The sequence below is a fragment of the Vipera ursinii genome (genome assembly GCF_947247035.1).
Source record: "Vipera ursinii genome assembly, chromosome: Z".
Taxonomy (NCBI): domain Eukaryota; kingdom Metazoa; phylum Chordata; class Lepidosauria; order Squamata; family Viperidae; genus Vipera; species Vipera ursinii.
In genome coordinates, this window is record NC_139517.1 from 1,753,189 (window position 1) to 1,768,163 (window position 14,975).

The 14,975-nt window shown below is 55.9% G+C and overlaps 1 protein-coding gene across 3 annotated transcripts in view; it reads right to left on the reverse strand.

Moving 5' to 3' along the window:
* KDM6B (lysine demethylase 6B) overlaps positions 1–14,975 on the reverse strand; it is a 94,627-nt gene that overhangs the window by 74,197 nt on the left and 5,455 nt on the right. Inside the window, exon 1 of one of the 3 annotated variants that reach the window (XM_083377624.1) lies at positions 2,098–2,280. The exons of the other annotated variants lie outside the window; for them this stretch is intronic. The gene's annotated coding sequence lies outside the window, so the exon portion shown is untranslated. Of the gene's footprint in view, positions 1–2,097; positions 2,281–14,975 lie in introns of those variants that run through there. 3 annotated transcript variants of the gene reach the window in all.

A 14,975-nucleotide genomic window follows, 5' to 3' on the forward strand; every position in this document is an offset into this window, starting at 1 on the left:
CTCCCTCTCAACCTCAACCCACCTGGTTCAAAAACCAAGCAACCAACCAAGGGAAAAACCCCACTCTGTACATGCTCAGGAGCACTCTCTGTCTTTGTAACTGCTGCGGGGGGGGGGGAAAGAGACTGAGGGGCACAGCCACCAAGACAATGCCTTGTTCAACCCCCTCGTTTCATTTTCACGGACTTCCTTTAACTCACTCCCCCCACCCCAAGTTCCACCTCAACCCCCCCCCCCCCAATTCTGCCCTCCGCACAACAGCCTTTGTGTCTTTTTTGGCTTGGCACGGATTTTCTGTGCCCCCCCCCTCCCTCTGGCAGTCAGCCACCCGCAGCCCTCCGCCCTCCGAGGCTGGAAAGTCAAAGCTGGCTGAGCAAATTGCTAAAGCTTAAGCCAGCCCCCCCCCCCCCCCCGCTCCCCATTTGATTGTGAAACAGACCCCCTTTTTCTCCTCCCCCTCCCCGCCCTCCGGGGCGGCAGCTGAGTTCACCCCGACTTCCACGGCCTAGCTCCCCTTCCATCCATCACCCTCCCATTTCCGAGCTCCGCTTCCAACTCAAATCAATCCAGTTCCCAATCCTACTGACCATACAATAAAATTCTGATTTTTCTCCCTCCACCACTTCCTCTCCTCCAATTTTCAAAAAAAAAAAAAAAAAAGTGGGAGGGAGGGAAGTCAGCAAGTTGTGTTTTTTTTTGGGGGAGAGGCAGGGGGAGCGCCCGCAAAAGTTGGAAGTTGCACAAGTGAAGACCGGCCGGATGACAACACTCCGCTAGTCTGATCCCAGCTGGAGAAAGGAATTAAATCAGCTGGCACCACACACACACACACACACACACAAAGGGGGGATCTGTTTCATACCCGACCCTCCATTCAGAGCTGGGCTCCCAAAGGGACTAACTAGAAGATCCACTGGAGCGGTTAAGGAACCAGTTCAGCTAGCCGCTTCCACCGGATTTACACTGATCCTCAACCAGGAAGGGGCTATTCCCCCAAATCTCACCTTTCAACCACAATCTCTAGGTTGCTGGGTGCCTAGTTTGCTGGATCCCTAGTCTGCTGGATCCCTGGTTTGCCGGATCCCTAGTTTGCCGGGTTCCTAATTTTGGCTGGATCCTTAGTTTGTCTCCAGAGCGCCCGCTCAGCTGCTGGGCAACCCAACAAGCCAGCAGCAGACAGCTGCTTGCGGGGTGGGGGTGGTGTCAACGGGCCCTCGAACCCAAGACCTGATCCTGATTTGTTGCCGTGGAGACGCCGGGACGGGAGGTTCTGGCGGTGGTCCGGGACCCCCATGGGGATGCCAAAGGCCAAATTCCCCCCCAAGAAGGTGCAAGAGAACCCACTGACAACTTCTCCCTCACCCAGCTGGGATCCTCGGGATAGGAGCAACTCCGAGGAGGGCCAGGTGCAAATTCTACCACTCCCAGCCCTTCCCTTCCCCTTTGCCTCCTTGGAAAGGCCGGGCAGCGCATTTGAGGGGGCAGCCCCCCCCCCAAGCAGGCCTGGAAGCCGGAGCCCCTCTCTTCCTGCGCCCAGCCGGGGCCGACCGGTCCCTGCTTCGTCCAGGGGGGCACGGGGGCACCCCTGAGGCAGCCAGCCTGCCCACCCGGAGGAGGGAGGGAGGGAGGGGAGGCAGGCCAGGCCTGTGCCAGACGTGTGTGTGTGTGTGTGTGTGTGTATGGGGGGGCTTCCTCCAGCCATCCCTTCACTTTACTTCCCACCCGTTAACAAAGGCACCCGAAGCAGCCAGGGAAGCCCTCGGTGCACGCACAGACACACACACACACACACACACACACACACACGCACACACGGCTAGCCCCCAGACCCAGGCAGACAACCCCCGCCTTGCCCGAGACCCCCAGACCCCACATCAAGCAAGGTCGGTTCAACCCAGCCTCCACCACCAGCCCCCTCCCCAATATTGCCGTCCGTCCGAGCTGGAGAGAAAAAGAGAGGAGAGAGAGAGAGAGAGAGAAAAGAGAGAGAAGAGGGGGGCAGCCAGACAGACAGCGGAGGAGAGAAAAAAGAGGGGTGGGGAAAGAGAGAGAGAGAGAGAGAGAGAGAGAGAGAGAGAGAGAGAGACGCAACATTACCTGCAGAAAAGGACGGCTAAGGGGTTTTTTTGGGGGGAGGGGGCTTTGCAGAAGACCTCGCCGGGGGTCTCCCCTCCGCCTGGCTGGGAAGGAGGGAAAAAAAAAACGGAGGAAGGGGAGAAAAAAAAAAGCTGTAAATTTTCCAAATCCCCCTTCCTCCCTCCCTCCCTTCCTTCCTCCTCCTCCTCCTCCGAGGAGAGAAAGAACGAAGAAGAAGAAAAAATCGGAAGGGCCGGAAGAAGAGAAAAAAAAAGAAGAAAAGAAAGAAAGGAGCCCAAAAAAAAAAAAGAAAGAATGAAAAAAGGGCCGAGTCGGGCGGGCTTCTTCGGGGGCCAAGCGGGATAAATCCAGCCCGGAGCTGGGCTCTCCGGCAGCGCGATCCCCTCCGCTGAGGCTGGCTCGGCTCGGCTGGCTGGCTCGGCTGCGCCCCCCCCCCCGCCCGCTCTACTCAAACAAAGAAACGAGGGTTGTGTTCCGTGCCCAGCCCCCTCCCTCCCCTCCCTCCCTCCCCTTCCCCAGCCCAGACGGATCCTCCTCCGCCCCCTCCCTTTCCGGCACAAGGCCGCCCCCTCCCGCCTCCCCAGCGCGCCCGCCCGCTCACATGTGCCGGAGAGCCCGCCGGGCTGGCGGAGGAGGAGGAGGAGGAGGCGCCGGGGAAGGCAGGAGAGGAAGAAGGGAAGGAAGGAAGGAAGGAAGGAAGGAGAGGGAGGGAAGGGGGGAGGAAAGAGGGAGGAGGGAGGAGGGAGGGAAAGAAATGGGAAGGAAGGAAAGGAAGGAAGGAAGGAAGGAGAGAAATGGGAGGGAAGAAATAAGGAAAGGAGGGAGGGAGGGAGGGAGGAAGGAAGGAAGGAAGGAAGGAAGGAAGGAGAGAAATGGGAGGGAGAGAGGGAGGGAGGAGAGAAACGGGAGGGAGGGAGGGAGGAAGGAAGGAAGGAAGGAAGAGAAATGGGAGGGAAGGAAGGAAGGAGAGAAATGGGAGGGAAGAAATAAGGAAGGGAGGGAGGAAGGAAGGAAGGAGAGAAATGGGAAGGAAGGAACGAAGGAAGGAAGGAAGGAAGGAAGGAGAGAAATGGGAGGGAAGGAAGGAAGGAGAGAAATGGGAAGGAAGGAAGGAAGGAAGGAGAGAAATGGGAGGGAAGGAAGGAAGGAAAGCAGGAAGGAAGAAGAGAAAGGGAAGCACTGAGTGAAAGAGAAGGAAGGAAGGAACAAGAGGTGAAAGAGGGAACTGTGACCCTTTTATGACTTGTGGACTTCAATTCCCAGAATTCCTCAGCCAGCGTGAGGGAACTATGGCCCTTTGATGACTTGTGGACTTCAACTCCCAGAATTCCTCAGCCAGCGTGAGGGAACTATGACCCTTTGATGACTTGTAGACTTCAACTCCCAGAACTCCTCAGCCAGCGTGAGGGAACCATGACCCTTTGATGACTTATGGACTTCAAATCCCAGAATTCCTAGCCAGCGTGAGGGAACTATGACCCTTTGATGACTTGTGGACTTCAACTCCCAGAATTCCTCAGCCAGCGTGAGGGAACTATGGCCCTTTGATGACTTGTCAACTTCAACTCCCAGAATTCCTCAGCCAGCGTGAGGGAACTATGGCCCTTTAATGACTTCGAGACTTCAACTCCCAGAATTCCTCAGCCAGCGTGAGGGAACTATGACCCTTTGATGACTTGTAGACTTCAACTCCCAGAATTCCTCAGCCAGCGTGAGGGAACTATGGCCCTTTAATGACTTCAAGACTTCAACTCCCAGAACTCCTCAGCCAGCGTGAGGGAACCATGACCCTTTGATGACTTATGGACTTCAAATCCCAGAATTCCTAGCCAGCGTGAGGGAACTATGACCCTTTGATGACTTGTGGACTTCAACTCCCAGAATTCCTCAGCCAGCGTGAGGGAACTATGGCCCTTTGATGACTTGTCGACTTCAACTCCCAGAATTCCTCAGCCAGCGTGAGGGAACTATGGCCCTTTAATGACTTCGAGACTTCAACTCCCAGAACTCCTCAGCCAGCGTGAGGGAACCATGACCCTTTGATGACTTATGGACTTCAAATCCCAGAATTCCTAGCCAGCGTGAGGGAACTATGACCCTTTGATGACTTGTGGACTTCAACTCCCAGAATTCCTCAGCCAGCGTGAGGGAACTATGGCCCTTTGATGACTTGTCGACTTCAACTCCCAGAATTCCTCAGCCAGCGTGAGGGAACTATGGCCCTTTAATGACTTCGAGACTTCAACTCCCAGAACTCCTCAGCCAGCGTGAGGGAACCATGACCCTTTGATGACTTATGGACTTCAAATCCCAGAATTCCTAGCCAGCGTGAGGGAACTATGACCCTTTGATGACTTGTGGACTTCAACTCCCAGAATTCCTCAGCCAGCGTGAGGGAACTATGGCCCTTTGATGACTTGTCGACTTCAACTCCCAGAATTCCTCAGCCAGCGTGAGGGAACTATGGCCCTTTAATGACTTCGAGACTTCAACTCCCAGAACTCCTCAGCCAGCGTGCCTGGCTGCCCCCTGCTATCAGTCACCCGCCATGCCGGCGCCCAAAAACTCCGGGACTGGCAACCTAACAGGTGCCCATTGTTGGGTCGGTGCCAGAGTGCCACACGGTTGCCCGTCTTTTGGTGCCAGGTGTTGCACCACTAAACAACACCCGGCTGCGCCCAGCAGTGTCTCTGAGCAAGAGCAGAACGCCTTCGCTCTAGAATTCCCAGGGCCGGTTTCCAAGTTGGGCGGGTTCAAGAGACGTGAGCTGGGCGACGTCTGCTCCCCGGTGCCAGGACCTTCCCTGAGACTGGCGTGGCCTCCCTCACAGACTTACAAACGGGCCGCCTTTCCAGCTGGGGGTTGGACTAGAAGACCTCCGGGGTCCCTTCCAACTCCAACCCTAACTCCCAAATCAAATCCTGTTTTTCCCCTTCCCCTTTCATTTTTAAGCAGGCGAGCCCACCTCGCAGGGAGGAATTCCGCCCCACGAAAGGGAGGAAACGAGTCGAACCGCAGAGAATTCCTCCTCACGTCCACTCGTGTCCAACTCGACTTACAACGGTTCACACTTAGTGACCCTTCAAAATTACAACGGCGCTAAAAAATGTGACTGAGGACCGTTTCCCCCCCCCACAGCGACAGCCTTTGCACCATCCCCACGATCAGGCGATCAAAATTCGGACGCTTGGCAACCGACTCGTATTTATGACGGGCGTGGCGTCCCGGGGGTGTGTGTGTCACGCCATCCCCTTTTGTGTCCTTCCGGGCGAACAAAGTCAGTGGGGGAGGGGGGGGGAAGCCAAATTCACTTAACCGCCGAGTTGCCCATTTGTCGACTGTCGCGATGCGCTTAACGACCGTGAAAAAGCCAGGGCGGTCCAATGGGGTCCAAACTCACTTATCAAATGTCTCGCTTAGCCACAGAAAGTTCGGGCTCCCTTGTGGTCGTAAGCCGAGGACCCAGCCACAGACGGTCTGTGTGTGTGTGTGTGTGTGTGTGTGTGTGTGTTTGTTTCTGTGTGTGTGTGTGTGTATTTGGGTAGGAGACAGAGGCCCTTCCCCTCTATATTAGCGGCCCAAATGGAAGACAGGCCAGCAGCTCAGGAGCGGCTCCGAGTTCGAACTCTCCCACCCACGTCAATCCCGTCCGTTTCCGGGAAGTAAAACAACCCAGACCCCCCCTCCCAACCTTCAGAGTTCTGAGAGGAGGGGGGGCTGCTTTCCCCAATCTGGGGGGGGGGGCGGAAGAAGCTGGCAAAGGGGTCCGGATGCCCAACTTGGCCACCGCACCCACCCACCCACCCCAATTCTTGATAAGGAGAATCGAGTCTGCAGGGAAAGGGGAGGGGGGGTCGTGAGTGCGTGCGGATGCAGTGCGTGCCCTTGAGTGCCTCCCCTCCTCCTCCTCCTCCTCCTCCCCCCCACCCGCCCCCCCACCCCGTTCCAGAGCACCAATCCTGGAGCAGGGTGGGTGGGGGAGGAAGGGGCTTCCCCCATCAGCTGGCAAGCAGGGATGAGCCCATTCCCACTTCCAGGGTGGGGGACCCACTCACACGCTGACCCCCCACCCCCACTTTTGGTAGCCAACCGAGTCCCAGGGGGCACCGGGGCGAATATTTATAGCTGGGGAGGGGGAGAGAGTGCAGGGGGGGGAGAGGAAGAGAGAGAGACACCCCTCCCCAGGTTACCCAGCAACTGGGCACGTGCGAAAGCCGTGCAATCCCCCCTCCCCGTGACCTTTCACCCCACCTCTGACCACACAGCGCTGGGAGAGGAACAGATGCAGCCAGGCCGGAGGGGGGGGCAAAATGGACACCCTGGCCCCCCCCCTGCCCCCTTGGTCTCCTTATTTCCTGCTTCCTCCTCCAGGGACTCCTGTTTCTGCAAAAGTCCTGCCCCTCCCCACACACTCCAAAAATCTTGACTGGGTTCCCAGACCCCTCCCCTTCCCCACTGTATTTAGGGTGGGGTGGGGGACAAGAGGCAGGAAGCCTATGGCCCGGGACCCCCCCCTTTATTTAAAAAAAAATACTTATTTGCTTTTTGCCATCTATTTTCTCAGTTAAGTCCTTGTCTTCCCGCGGGTTCGCTTAGTGACCGCTGGCAGTCGCCAGGGCCTTGGGGGGGGGGGGCGCGGGGAAGCGACTTTACGACCGTTTCTCACTTCGGACGACCCTGGGCGGCATTTTGCCCAGGATATCACAATTCACAACCGACGACCCTGGGCGGCATTTCGCCCAGGATATCACAATTCGCAACCGGTTCGTATTTGTGACGGCCGCGGCCCTCCCCTTGGCGCGACTGTCCGACACGCCAAGTCCTTGGCCGGGGTGTGTGTGTGTGTGTGTGTGTGCGGAGAAAGCCGGCTTCGCTTCGCAGACCGCCCTTCCCACGACGGCAGGGATCAGGTCGTAAAACGGGGGGGGGGGGCGAGACTCGCCCAACCAATGTCTCACTTAACAACTGAAATGGGGAAAGAAAAATCTACTGTGGTCGTAAGCCGAGGACGCCCTGTGTTTCTTTTACAGGCGGCGTGCAGCTGGCGGAGAGAAGAGGCAAAAGACCCCAAGTAAAGAGAGGTTTGGGGGTCTCCCGCCTCTGTTCTTGGCTTCTTAGGAGGGGCTGAGCCCCCCCCCCACTGGAGATAAAAGGCCAAGGGAGATTGAAAGGGAGGGGAGGGGCGAAATTCCCAATTGCCCCCCTCCCCAAAAAAAGGAACAGGCATCGTGCAGCTCCTCCCCTCCCCCTCCCAGTGCCAACCTCTCCTTTGCAGCTGTAAAATCTGACCCACATACCCACATTCCTGACTTCCCAACCGGATCCTCCTCCTCCTCCTCTTCGTCTCTCTGATGGTGGGGGTCCGGGGGGGGGGGGGAGAACATCTCAATCCGCAGCCCCACGCAATGTCCCCTCCCTCCCTCCCTCCCCCCTCCCTCCCCCCTCCTGCTTTGCCAATTCAAGAGACCAGAAAGTTCAAATCAGGACAGCCGGAACAGCGGCCATTTATATAAGCGGCTTGCAAAGCGAAGGCGAGGTGGGTGGGGGGGCGGAGGGAGAGGGTGGGGGGTAATAGAAACAGGCCTTGGGGACCCGGAGACCCCGCCCCTTTGACTCACCCCCCCCCACCCCTCCACCCACACAACTCACCGACACAACTCACCATCCACCCACACAACTCACCCAGCAACTCACCATCTGGAATTGGTGCATCCCTTTTGCAAAAACTCCTAAGGGGGGGGGTCTCCTTCCTCCCTCCCCCTCCCAGCAGGAGTCTCCCCACGGAGGCGAGGGGGCAGGAGGAGAGAGGTTGGAGACCTCCCCCACCCCCAAATTTGCCAGGAGAGGCCTTCAGTCTTCTCCACCCCCACCCCACCCCCCATACAGGAAGTCCTCCAACTTACAAGCACTCGTTTAGCGACCGTCCCAGGTTGCAACGGCACTCGAGACGAAAGGGACGCGGGACCGTTTTGCCGCACTTAGCGACCGTCGGCGCATCAAAATTCGGATGCTTGGCCGCCGACTCGTCTTTACGACGGTCGCAGCGTCCCGGGGTTTACGAGATTCCCCTCGGCTTTCCGACCAATGGGGGAAGGCAGGTTCGCTTAAGGACCGTGGGACTCGTTTAGGAATCGCGGCGATTCACTTAACAACTGGGGCGATAAAGGTCGTCAAATGGGGCAAAACTCACTTAACAACTCTCTACATCTGCAGGGGGCCCCCCCCAATCTGCTGCTCCCCCTCTTTCCCCAGGGCGCCCCTCCCCCCGCACCCCACTACAGCAAGTGGTTTTCTTCCAGGACGTCTTTCTTTACCGCCTGGTCCTTGGTTGCTGTTATTCCAGGAAGTCCTCGACTTACGGCTGTAATGGAGCCTGACTATCATGGTGGTAAATCGGGTCATTGACATGAGCAGCCCGATTTTACGACCTTTTTTTTTTGCAGCGGTTGTAAAGCGCACACTGCCGTTGTTAAGCAGATCGGTGGTTCGCTAAGGGCCAGATTTGCCCCCAAACTGGATGGGAACGCCAGCTTTTAGCAAAAAACGTCGTAAAACGTAGCGACGTAACTGTGGGACACTGCAAAGGGTTGCAAATGCTGGGGGGGTGGGCAGTTGCTGAGGGTCTGCATGCAGGAGGGTCCAGCCATTTGAGTGGTAAGTATCCCCCGGAAGGTCTGTCGTAATGACTGTCGTAAACCGAGGATTACCATTATTATTATTATTATTATTATTATTATTATTATTATTATTATTATTATTATTATTGATCATCGCACAGTCAGCCAGATGTTCAGACTGGATTTGGCATTTTTGTCTACCTGTTGAGTCCTTGCCAAGGACCTGGGATAGGCAGATGTGGATGTTGGATGGTGTTACGGATCTCGTTGCAGGATGGAAGCAGTTCCTAGTAAGGCCGCCTTTTGCAATTGACTGATGGCGAATTTGTCAATGCCGATGATGGTGTTCAAGTGGTGCTCCAGTTGTTGTTGTTGTTGTATTGTTTTTGTATTGTTATTTATATATGCCCTGTTAACCGCCCTGAGTCCTTCGGGAGTAGGGCGGTATACAAATTTAATAAAAGTAAAGTAAAGTAAAGTTGTTGTTATTATTATTATTATACCTATGTATAGGTAGTCCTCAGCTTATGAACAGTTAAACAGCAAAAAATGCCCATTCAGGAAAGCGAATAAACCCAGGTCTATTTAATGACATGGTGCCTCAACGTACGACCAAAAATTCCGGTTTCGATTGTGGTCGTAAGTCCGGGACTGCCTGGTTTGTTTTTTTTTTGTTTTTTAAAAACCACATTTTAAATTGGGCGAATTAGATTTCCTCCTCACCTCAAGGCCCCCAAGTAGTACCTGGTGGCTGATGGGAATTGCAGTCCTTCCCTCCCCCTCAAGACAGAGAGGGGAATTCTGGGAAACTGTTCTGAGGGCAACACTGCACTCACCGTGCGTGGCTGGATGGCCGAGGAGCGAGTCTCTGGTCTGGGGGGGGAAAACAAGACGGGGGGGCCTAAAAAGGAAAAAAGGGGGGGACAGTTACTCATACCCTTTGGGGGTCTCCGTTGTGTTGCAATGAGACCCCCGGAGTGATCCCCAGTTTTCCATCCTTCATTTTCTCAAGCTTGCAACGTGAAGGTGGGGGTTGGGGTGGGGGAGCACAGCCTGCCTTTCATTAACTCCCACCCCCAGGTCGGCAGCCGGGGAGGATGGGCCCCGTAGTCCAGACCCCCAGGCAGCCTGGACTATCTTAGAAAAAGGTGGCCAGGTTAGGCCGTGACCCCACAGGAACACCTCTCTGGGTGTATGTGTGTGTGTGTGGGGAAACACAGCCTGCCTTTCATTAACTCCCACCCCCAGGTCGGCAGCCGGGGAGGATGGGTTCCGTAGTCCAGACCCCCAGGCAGCCTGGACTATCTTAGAAAAAGGTGGCCAGGTTAGGCCGTGACCCCACAGGAACGCCTCTCTGGGTGTATGTGTGTGTGTGTGGGGGAAACACAGCCTGCCTTTCATTAACTCCCACCCCTAGGTAGGCCGCCGGGGAGGATGGGCCCCGTAGTCCAAACCCCCAGGCAGCCTGGACTATCTTGGAGGCGTGCAAAAGGGGAGCCTGGGGGCAGGATAGGCCGTGACCTAACCAGGAAGGGCAGCCAAAGCTGTCTTTAAGTAAAACCAGCGGCTGGGGAGGATGGGCACCGTAATCCGGTGCAATATCTTGGAGGGTAGGCCAAACCCCCGCACAGGTGGAGCAGCCCAAGCTCTGGGGTCAGGGGAAGGGAGGAACACCCCCTCCCCGGCTAGCATGTGCAGGCGTGTTCCATGTGTGCGGGAGCGTGTCCGGGCGTGCCCTGTGGATGTGCATGCCTGCACGTGCCGGCCTCAGCAGCTGTTGCCAAGGCCCCCCCCCCTCCCCACCATCCTTCCCATCGCCCGAGCAACAAAGCCGTCGCCGCCAGGCCATTGGCTGCCGGGCGGGTGACATCATCCCGCCTGAAAAGTTTCATAGGGCGGCTGGGGATGAGGGCAAACCGGGCCTGCCGCTGTTGCCATGGCAACAAGGCAAGCACAGCAGCAGCAGCAGCAGCAGCTGAGCGGGCCCAGCCTGCCCCCCCCTCCTCCCCCCCCTTGTGAGTGTGCACCACCCACCCACCCCACCCCGCGGGTGTGCAAAAGCCAGAGTGTGCCGGGAGGGAAGCCGCAAACGCATGGCCACCACCTCTCCAAGCTTGCCAGAACCTGGCGAGCCAGGCCCGAAGCGCCCGCCAGAAGGAAACGGCACTCTGCACCAGCTCAGAGGCGCATGCTCCAAGCGGGCAGACAAATGCAATTGTGCACTTGCCTGTGTGTGCGCGTATGCATCTCCACAGCAGAGCTCAATTGCTCGGATCGGAGAGGCCGCCGTTGTTTCTACTACGGGCCACAGCCCGGTCGTGCCAACCTGGAAGCCAACCTCCGGCCTTCCGTCTCTGCCACCAGCAAACTTCCAACGGCTTGAAGCCGCCTGCCCACGTTGGGGCTTGGCACGCCAGTTCGCCTGCGGAACTCCCTTCCACTTGATGCAACAACAACACCCGGCCGGGAGCCGGAAAGACAAGTTGCTGCGGACTCGCTCTCCGCCTGCCAGGCCCCTTTCTTTCCCACTCCGTTCCCGCCTCCGCAACGGGGAGCAACTGCCCGAACTTGTTGGCGCGGGACGGGTTGGCAAAATGGCGCCAGGGCCCGGGGTTTGCCAGGTGCGAGCAGGGCGTGGGTGGGCGAGCAGGTTTGCGTGGGCCCCTGTGGTTGCCTCGCGCCCGTTGGGAAAGTGGCGTTCCCGGCCTCCCTCCGTCGCGGAAGGATGGGACGGAGGCCACAAAGAACAGAACCTGGCAAAGCCTGGGCAGGGCAGACAGATGGTAGAGCCCGGGAGGGAGGGAGGAGGGGGCACACCTGTCTCCAGGTGAGAGCAAAGGTACCCGCAGGTTAATCATTCACCCGCCACACAAACGGAGGCCCCCAACAACCTCCGAGCACGCCTGGTTGCGCCTGGGCTGTGTGTGTGTGCGTGTGTGTGTGTGTGTGTGTGTGTTTTCAGTGCACAAAAGGCCGTGAGCCAAACTCGCCAGGTAGCTGCGAAGACAAGGCCTATCCTTCCCCAACGCCCGCCAGACTCTGAGTCCCATCATCCCAGCCGGTCTGGAAAGGAACCAGACAACGGCGGCACCGGGGCTGCCCCCAGGCCATCCTTTTAGGCCTAAGACGTCAATTTTTTTTTCCTCCGGGAGAAGAAAACAATAAAATAAAATAACGCGGCGCTCAAAAACCGTGCAGACGGTGCGCATTTGACCTCACCCGATTTCAGGTAACAGAAACAGCGGGGGTGGGGGTGGTGATTCGAACTAAGCGCCGAGAGAGATGCAACGCCCAGGTTTAACGCTCCAGCAGGTGGTGGAGGGAGGACAGGTAATCGCCGATTTACGAGGGTTCCCGTTGCTAAGCGAGGCGGAAAAAAGGGAATGGCGCCCAATTTTATGACCTTTTCTCCTTTTTGTGTGTGTGTGCGTGTGGCCGGGGTTAAACGAATCACTGCCGTCGTTCAGCGAATCACACCGTCATTAACCGAATCCGGCTTCCCCTATTGATTTTGCTTGTTTGGAAGCCAGTCGGGCAGGTAGTAGCAAACGGCACTCGTTTAATCCAGGGACACTGTCATAAATACAGGCGGTCCTCGACTTACGACACTTCATTTAGTGACCGCTCAAAGATACAACGGCACTGGGGGAAAAATGTGACCGGACCTTTTTTTTTCACACTTAACAACCGCCGCAGCATCCCCGTGGTCACGTGATCAGAACGTAGATGCTCGGCAGCCGACTCATAGTTACGACGGTCGCAGCCGAGGGGTATGTGTGTGTCACGTGATCCCCCTTTTTTTGAGGCCTTCTGACGAGCAAAGTTCAGCGGGGAAGCCGGATACACTTAACAACCGTGTTGCTTAACGACGGCAACAGTTTACTTAACAACCGTGCGGCGAGAAAGGTCCTAAAACGGGGCAAAGCTCGCCTGACGAATGTCTTGCTTAGCAACATGACATTCCGGGCTCGTGGGCAGTCGTACGTTGAGGACCACCTGTACAAGCGTTTGAATTTTGACCCAATGGGTAAATGCAAGAACCCTTCGTAAGTCAGTTTTTTTTCAGGGTCAAATGGTCACTAAGCAAATAGTTGTAAGTCAAGGACTAGTTGTAGCACGCAAGTTAATCACAACACCGATTAGGGGCAATGAAACCTGCCTCGGCCACCCAGTTAGATAAGAGAGGGAGGGGCCCTTCGAACTCCCCCTGCTTAGACCAGCGTTTCCCAACCTTAGGACCTTGAAGATGCGTGGACTTCAACTCCCAGAATTCCCCAGCCAGCATAGCTGGCTGGGGAATTCTGGGAGTTGAAGTCCACGCATCTTCAAGGTCCTAAGGTTGGGAAACGCTGGCTTAGACCCCTAACGTTGAACCCCCAGAAGGGAGAAAGAGCCCCCCCTCTTTTCGAGGGGGGTGGGTGAACAGCTTCCTGTTTTGCACACCTGCAAGGGAGTGCAGAAACCCACAACTCCGGCATTCACCTCCAACGTGGTGAGGAGGCGGTTGGGAACCTTCCCCACAACTGTGGTGTGTGTGTGTGTCTGTCTGTGTTTGTGTGTGTGTGAGTGTGACATTGGCACTCAATTTATGCCTGGGCTGGCCTTTGATCCTGTTGGGCACGGCTGTCTAGCAGTGTTTCTCGACCTCTTCAACTTCAGCTCCCAGAATCCCTCAGCCACTTCAAGGCTTGGGGACTTCGACTCCCAGAATGCCTCAGCCACTTTAAAGGCTTGGGGACTTCAACTCCCAGAATGCCTCAGCCACTTCAAGGCTTTGGGGACTTCAACTCCCAGAATGCCTCAGCCACTTCTAGGCTTTGGGGACTTCAACTCCCAGAATGCCTCAGCCACTTCAAGGCTTTGGGGACTTCAACTCCCAGAATGCCTCAGCCACTTTAAAGGCTTGGGGACTTCAACTCCCAGAATTCCTCAGCCACTTCAAGGCTTTGGGGACTTCAACTCCCAGAATGCCTCAGCCACTTTAAAGGCTCGGGGACTTCAACTCCCAGAATTCCCTGATGCTCACACATTCCTTTTGATATTTGCGCCCGTTCTGGACTGCATACTCTCTTGTAATCCCTTCCTCTGCAATCTCTCCGCTTTAAGGGATTGGAGGGGGAAAAAAAAAACAGTGCAGGGATTCCTGATTGGGGAATTCTGGGAGTTGAAGTCCACCCACCTTAAAGGGGCTGAGGTTGAGCAACCCTGAGACCCTTGTCCTCACTCACAGCGGGCCAAGGGTTCTATTTGCAAACGTCCGGAATTGAGCTGGGAAACCTGGCTTGATTTAATTCAAGACTCAAAGGGCAGGTAAAAAAACGGCTCACCTGGCCTCTGTCAATACACCCCCCCAATGGCGGGAGGGGGGGGGCAGGGCAGAGTTCATCAATCCAGGTTAACACGCGTCTCACCTGATCAGGAGTTCGGCTACTTCCTGGATTCTAAAATAAACAGAGATCTTTTGCAAGCGCCCAAACCTGGATCGGTTGCCACGTGGGTTCAAGAGCACAAGCCGCCACGGGTGAAGTCTACTTTCCGAGTCTCAGCTCACACTCTGGCTATTTTGAGTCTGAAATTTCTACTGCGAAGCCAGACCGCGGTTACGTGGGGTTTGCCCCCGTTTGACGGCCGCCGTCGTTAAGTGAATCGCTTGCAATGGCGACGTCGGTAACACGGTTGCCAAGCCAATCAGCCTTGCCCCACCGACTTTGCTCCTGGGAAGCTCGATCGCTTGACCCCCGTCACGGGGCAACCATCGGCAAATACGGGCCAGTTGCCGAGCAGCCCCAAGTTTTGATCGCCTGACCCTGAGGATGGTCATTGTTTCCGGGCTGTTAGAACAATTGAACAGTGGAACTGCTTGCCACCAGAAAGCGGTGAATGCTCCAACACTGGAAGCTTTTAAGAAGAGACTGGAGAGCCGTTTGTCTGAAATGGTATCCTGCCTGTGCCTTCCAGCTCTGTTATTCTGTTAATTTGGATAGATGATTGATTGATTGATTGGTTGATTGATTGATTGACAGAGAGATGGGAGAGAGAGCAGGAGAGAGAGAAAAAGGGAGAGAAAGGGGGAGAGAGAGAGTGGGAGAGAGGGAAAGAGATAGGGGAGAGAGATGGAGAGAAAGGGAGAGTGAAAGAGGGATATTTATAGATAGAGGGATAGATTAGATAGATAGATAGATAGATAGATAGATAGATAGATAGATAGAGATAGAGATCGAGATATACAGATGTATAATATATATGGAGAGAGAGATGGAG